A 7507-nucleotide genomic window follows, 5' to 3' on the forward strand; every position below is an offset into this window, starting at 1 on the left:
TCCATATTCTCCAGCACTTTAACACAACATTGAGAAAAACTGTTGCTTGATATTTTGTCTTCTGTTTCAAAGGTTAACTTTGCCACCTCTGGTCTCTCAGAAGTCTTTTGGAGCACCCTGGAGATCGCAATGTTTTGATCACCCAAAAATGCACTTATCCCAGCATTACTAAAATGGCATTTAGAAGTCTCAGTGTTTTTAGAACATCCCACTTGACAATATCCTTTAATGCTACCAATTTCCTCTTCTGAACAGTTGTCTTCATCTTTCCTAGTGAGATAGTTTGAGGGTTCTATAACTTGAATTCCTTTTTCTTTAGTATGTGTTTTACCAGAAGCCATCTCTGTTTCCTTTTCTTGCATTCTATGTGGTAGACTCTTATTTTCTTGCTTCAGTCTTAGCAACTTTCCCTCTATTCCTGAAATTTTATCTTTTATCGGGTCTTCATAGCTGATTCCAAGAGCAGACATTATTTCCTTAAATTCATTGTTTTCCTGAAGAATGTTCTCAATTACTTTCTGAGATTCTAGAAGCTGTTCAGAACTTTCCCTATGGACTCCATTCATATCATTTTTCAGTATACGTTTTTCCTCTTGTACATCAGAAATTGTTTGGTAGCATTTGGTTTTGCACTCATTCAATTCAGAAATCATTGTCATGTGTTTGTCTTGTTCACATTTTAGCTCACTCAAACTTCCCAACAAAGTTTCTTTGTCTCCTTCTAGTTGAGATATTATCTGTAAATTTCTCTCTCTCTCTTCTTCCAGTTCATGAGTTTTTTTAATGTATTTTTCTTTGTCTTGTAATAGTTTAGCTATTTCTCTGAAAAAGCTATTTCTCTCCTCTTTGAGACCAGAAAGCAGCTGGAAATATTTAATCTTCTTTTCATCAAGAGCTACAGTTTTCTTGAGAAATGTATTTGATTCCATCACTGGTATTTCCTTTTCAGAATTTCTATCTTCCTTTTTAACCAGGTGAGACACATTCTTGGAAAGGATTTCAGTCTCACCCAAGAGAACACAAATAGCTCCTGGACACCTAAAATTCTTCTCTTTTGAAACACTGTTATAACATTTACCATATATTTCCTCCTTGGCTAATAACTTTTGGGAAGAGTCAACATCAGTTTCATGTGCTGTTAATATGTGTTGAGAATATGCATCTATCTCCTCTTCTAGTGCACACATCTTCTGATAATATCTATCATTCTCTTCCTGTAACATGAGGAGTTTCTGTGAGTAACTCCCATTCTCTTTCATCAGTGCAGATATTCTTTGAGAATATATATCCATGAGCTTCTCTAACTTATCTATTTTCAGGGTATATCCATTGTTTTCTTCTGCTGATGATAGATAATGAACATGTTCAAAATATTCTTCCTCTTGTGCTAACCCTTCATTTAAGTATAAATTTCTCTCTTGTGCAGGAGACAATATATTAAGTGGATACATATATTTATCTTCCTTCAGTGCAGACAGTTTTTGAGAGCATTTACTATATTCCTCTATCTGATCAGTCATTTGTTTGCATGATGACTTATCCTCATCTTCTCGTTCAGACAGTTTCAAACATTGCTCTCTCTTTTCTTTCAGTCCAACACTTTTTTGTCGACACGCTTTTATTTGGTCAGTTAGATTCTCGGGTTGTTTACCCTTCTCTTCTGTCACAAAAATGTTCTTTTCTAGGCATCTTCTGTTCACTTCATCAAAGGTAGAGATTGCTAAATGTTTTCCATGTTCATCCTTAAATTCAGAGTTTTCTTGGGGATATCCCTCTAATTCCTTGTGTAGGACAGACATGTTTTGGTCACCTGGAATGCTTGCTGCATGAAATTTTGGTTCTGCTTCTTGCTCCCCAGTTTCATCATGTGCAATTTTAATTAAAACTTTGGTGCCTTTTTCAGAAATGCAAGTTATTGTTCTGATTTGTGCTTTCTCATCCCTTTTTTCTTCTCGCTGAGATTTCTCTGGACCATTTCTACTTTGATTTTTTTCATCATTTATTTCTTTATTCGGGTTTTTCTTTTCATCTGTGCTTTTCTGTATAGCTTTTTTATTTTGCAAACATTTTTCCATATAATGTTTTTCAACCTGGAGTTTGAAAATTTCAGTCTCAGTGTTAGCAACCTTTTCCTTTAGAGCTTCAGAATCTTTACCAGAAGAAACTCCTTTCACAACATGCAAGACACCATTAGAAAGACAAAAGTTATTGTGATATGTCTGGTTGTAATTCAAATTCAGCATTTTGTTCACTGGGAAAACAGATTCTGATCTGACACCTAGGACCCTGGGGATTTCAGGTTCTAGCAAGACAAACTGAGGATCAATCGAAGTGGCAACCTTGAAGACAGGCAAAGGATTAGCTGGTTGATTTATAGCTTGTTCCTTTAAGAGAAAGAAATATCCTTTTTCTTTGGTCCCCTTACTTCTCCCATCATTGCTTAGCCTCTCAGAGCAAAATAAGATTAGCTGTCTGTTTTTAAGCTGGCTTAGAGTACATCCAAACAACGGAGAAGCACCATCTGATCTTTGTGTGCCAAGTATGACCTGGTAATAAAGAAAAGAGAAAGTGTCTCAAATTGAAAAACATAAGCTATAAGGAAAGTTGCCATGTTGCTATTTCATATATACTTGCCTTTTGACTTGACCGTCTTGAAACATTTTATTATATATATATATTGTTAGCCAATATCATATAATCTATGAATGTCTTATACTCGTGCTCATCTTCCTTTTGGAAATCTACTAGTAGTTAAAGTGTGGTAACCTCTGTTCTTTATATGTGTTATGACAAAGCTCTGTCCTTGCCTCTGTGGGTCCCGCGTTTCCTGGCAGATTTCACCAGCCTCAGAGGCTCACTGTGACCCTCTATGTAACCCTTCTCTCTCTAGAGACAAGGGTCACAGTCTATTGAGCCATTTTCATCATAAGCCAGCGAGGGAGGTGAGGAGACGCTATCCTTCCTTCCACAGTCTCTTATCTCCCAGTCTCAGTGATTAATCAGGGGGCAAAGGGGAGGGGGGAGCCCAGGCCCACCCTCTACTCTGGGCTCCAGCCCAGGGACCCGAATAGTATCAGCTATGGTAGCTGACCTTTTAGAAACATGACATGTACAATTCCTGGGCTCCTTCCCCCACAGCAGCCCTCACTTCCTCAAGCTCCACTTCACCCTTACCTCAGGGCCTCCTTCCTTGTGCCTGATATGGTGTGTACTACTCAGTCTCTCCAGCAGCGCAACTTCCTCCCACAGCTCCTGACATCCGCGCCCACCTGACTAACTGGGAGGCTTTTAACTAGTTTCAGCCAGCCCCTGATTGGCTTCAGGTGTCCCAATCAACCTAGCGTTCTCTCTGCCTTCTGGAAAGTTCTTAATTGGCCCCAGGTGTCTTAATTGACCTGGAGAAGCTGCCATTTCACTTATCCTGGTACCAGGGATTTGTTTAGCCTGGAGCTAATATATCTATCTCCCACTCCTTTCTATAGCCATCAGGCCTTGCCCCGTCACATATCCCCGCCCCCGCACCGCCGCTCAACACCATAGAGTTGGGCAACTTGGGACTCCAGGCAGTATGCTCATGACAGACCATCAGCATTGCCATGGTGGCATCCAGCCCTGTGCCGTATGCGGAACTGGTAAAGAATGAAAGTTGACATCCTCATGAAGCTGCTGGGTGGCCAATGTGATATAAGTTTGTAGTCACTAGTGAACACGGGTGAAATTCTGACTCCACTGAAGTCAATAGCAAAACTTCCATTGCCTTCAAAGAGGCCAGAATTTCAGCACAAGCATCTGGATCACATATGTTACCACAACTGGCAAAAATTGATATCCTTGTCTGCAGACTCAGTAAAGACAAGCAGTTGAACCTCTAAGGGATTCCCGCCAAGTCTGGAGATGTCTGTTCACATTCTATGGAGAGTGGACTTCAGAAAGCCTTTTTCTTCTGCCTCCAGAGCTGTCAATGTGACACTTTTCATCAGCATAAAACTCACAAACACAAACCCCACATGAAACCTGCACTAAAAAGGTACTGCATAGTCACTGACCCATCAAGGCAAGAGTCTTCTAACAATAGTGGAAATAATACTAATTACATTTGTAAATTGTTTTTCTTTAAAGAAGTCCTTGAATAAAACCCATGGGGATAGTATTATAGGGAAGGCCGACACTTCCCATTATAAGACCCCGTTTTCAGTTGCTTCATTGCAAAACTTTGTTTAGACTGAAATTTTCTATGCTGGGTATCTGCCTCAGGCTGAATTATTCTTGAAAGTTCAACCAAAACAGTTCCACCATTTTTGAAAATTTGGCAAGGGAAAAATACATTGCTTTTCCACTAAAAACCTTTTCTTTGAGAAGCTCTAGTGTCCACATGCTTTGGAGCAGGGACTTGAAAGTGCACGAATGGATGCTCTTTGTGTCAGGGATGTATCTTTTGCTGTCCCTGTGAAAAACTACCCACATTTGGCTAAGTTATAAGTCTTTAAAAAAATCTCAGTTTGCACATGCTCAGGACAACCTCAAAAGTCAGGAGGCAGAGTTTAAGGCCAGAAGGGACCACTGGATCACCAAGTCTGACCTCCTGTGTATCATAGGCCACCAACATCACCCAGCACCCACACAATAAATCCAACAACTGAAATTTGACCAACGTATTTCAGACCACAGGAGAAACCTTTTCTGCAACTGTTTCAGTTTTAATTCATCTTTCTTGAACACAGGTGACCAGACTAGTACACAGCATGCCAAATGAGGTCTTCCTAGATTGTCCATGCAACCTTAATTCAGTCCCTTTGTGTGTATGCATTATGATACAGTCTTTAATTACGTGATCACATATTATTATTTTTCCACAGGATCCCTGCCTCATTCAGGGTACAGGGTAGACCTGGTCTGGGAATGAATCAAGGCTGATTAATTGTAGGAATTCCACCTCATTTGTTACAGAAGAAGGAAGCTGTGCGATGAATGAGGTGGGAAATTGTAGGAAGAGGAAGGATGGTCCCAGGATTAAGGCAGTTGAATGCTTTCCTAGAGACTTAGATTCTATTCCTCTGCCAAAGAGTTTGTACATGATGCTAATCAAGTCACTTAAACCACATTTTTCACAAGTGATCACTGATTGGTCCTCTTTTTCTGAGCACCCAAATGAGACCCTGGTGTAAGTGACCAAGGTATAGGCGATCCGGCCTAGCAACCATATCTGGGCTGGAGTTCACACATCAGGGATGGTAGCAAGAGTTGGGGTCAAAGTCTGGCCGGTTGGAGACTGTAAATCAGAGGTAGTACCAGGTTATAATCAGGATGCAAGAGTCAAGGTCAGAGTCAGGCTGGGATCAGAGGCCAGCAATCAAGATATGAGGTGATGTCTGGAGTCCCAGGAGGCCCGAAGTCTGTGTTGTTGCCGAAACAACTTCCTGGGACACCCTCCTTGCTTAAACAGGGTGGTTAGCCAATCAGAGGGCCACAGCGTACTGTCACTCTGGCTGCCTTGGGCGGTACTTCCAGTAACTCCTATTCTCCATAGTGCTCCCTGGGTGTGGCTCTGCATGGTCTCCCGATGGCACTGTGAGAACGTCCATCTACCAGGCGCGGCAGACCCGCATTAGAGTTCCTGCATCCTTACACCTCTAGGGCCCGAAGTGCTGAATTCCCAGCTGCAAGTGAAGTCAATGGGAACTGTGCTTTGAACATATAAAGTGCTAGATAATGCTAGGTACTCTGCAAAATCAGACTCTAGGAGTCTTAAATTGGGTACCCAAAATTAGTGGCTACTTTTCTCCTTAATCATTACTGTGCTTCAGTTCCCCATCTGTAAAATGGGGATAATACTAAGGGTATTGTGATGATTAACACATTTATGTTTGTGAAGTACTCAGATACAATTATGATAAGTACCATAGAAAAGTCCATGAGGAAATTAATAATTCTGTTTTCAGTGCAGGGTTTGAATAGTGTGCAGTAATACGGCAGGGGACCAAACACTGAACAATGAGGAGAAATCAAAATATTGAATAAATGCTCATTCAGTAAGCACTCTCATCCTGTGCATTAAATGAGGCAGGGTTTGCGTGGAAAATACATGTGATCATGTAATTAAAGACTGTATCATAACACATACACACAAGGCATTTCTTAACATTTGAGACCTTAGTGTCCTTTTAATGTAGTTTTTTGTATGTAATATATATACACGTATAGTAAGGGCCCCTTTAAAGTGTAATTAGTGCAAAGGAAAATGACTGTTTGCTGACTATGTGTTGTCTACCCAACAGTAAATTGTTGTTTACCAGTAGCCAGTTTCATATCTTTAGGGTTGTTCTCACTATACACATTATTATAAAAACAAGAAACTGTGGTATTAAAATACAAATACATATATTTTCATATTATCCCTCTGGTGTCCTAGGTAACATTTGTACTATGCCTGTAGGAACTGACTGCATGAGTGAACTCACTAACACTGGTATAACTCTGTTGACTAGAAACACTGCAATGATGATCACTCTCCAATCACTGGACAGAACAGACAGCCTTACTGCACTATAAGAGCAATATTTGTTATTAAATACTGTGTGAATTGTCCACTGGTTTTCATAATATGCTAAGTACAACACTACAATCCCCAAGGTTTTATCAAAGTAATTTTTCTCTTCTAAGCAAGAACTTAACATAAGTACTTAGGATAAAAACCCACCTGTCGATATGCACTGTTGCACTCTGTTGCCTATTCGGCACTTGAACATTATGTGGAGTTATCCCCCCACTGAAGCTGAAATCCTGGCTCCATTGAACTCAATAGCAAAACTCCCATTGACTTCAACGGAGCCAAGACTTTACCCTGAACACAGAATATGTTATCAGGAGCCACAGTGAAGATCCAAGAGCCGGAATTCATTATTTTATTATAAAAACAGAAAATCTGTGTGTTATATATGCATAGTAATAATGCCTGTAAGGGTAAAATACCAACATGTAAACAGTATTTTTCTGGGTAGATCTGTCTTCTCCTTAGAGCAAAATTTTGACAGCTTGTTCTGGAAGACATAGTTTTATACTAATTCCTAAATTCCCTCTGTCTGCTCCTTATTTATCTTGTGATTCACAGATAATGCTGTGCTTGCAAAGTTAGCAAAAAATAGCAACAACTTTCTTCTCACCTGTTCAGCGTCAGCTAGCCCGTGTTCTTCACCAGTTTCCGCCAAGGCACTGGAGCTGTGCTCCAAAAATGGTATGAGAAGTTCCTTTGGCAACCCCTCCACATTATTAAGCCAGCCATAGCCACGCTCTGATGCTATCTCTGTTACGATAGAGCATTTAAACAGGTGTAAGGCTGCTGAATGAAGTACGTCAAGTAACAAAAATCTGGCATGAAGCATGAGAATGAAAAATATTGTAAGCTCTATACATGCAAAACCAATGTGATATGTGATTAATCACACGCATTTTAATGGGCAGATGAACACTGTGATTTAATAATAAAATATACTAATAAATAATAATATTT

This window comes from Natator depressus, chromosome 4, assembly GCF_965152275.1.
Source record: "Natator depressus isolate rNatDep1 chromosome 4, rNatDep2.hap1, whole genome shotgun sequence".
Classification (NCBI taxonomy): Eukaryota; Metazoa; Chordata; order Testudines; family Cheloniidae; genus Natator; species Natator depressus.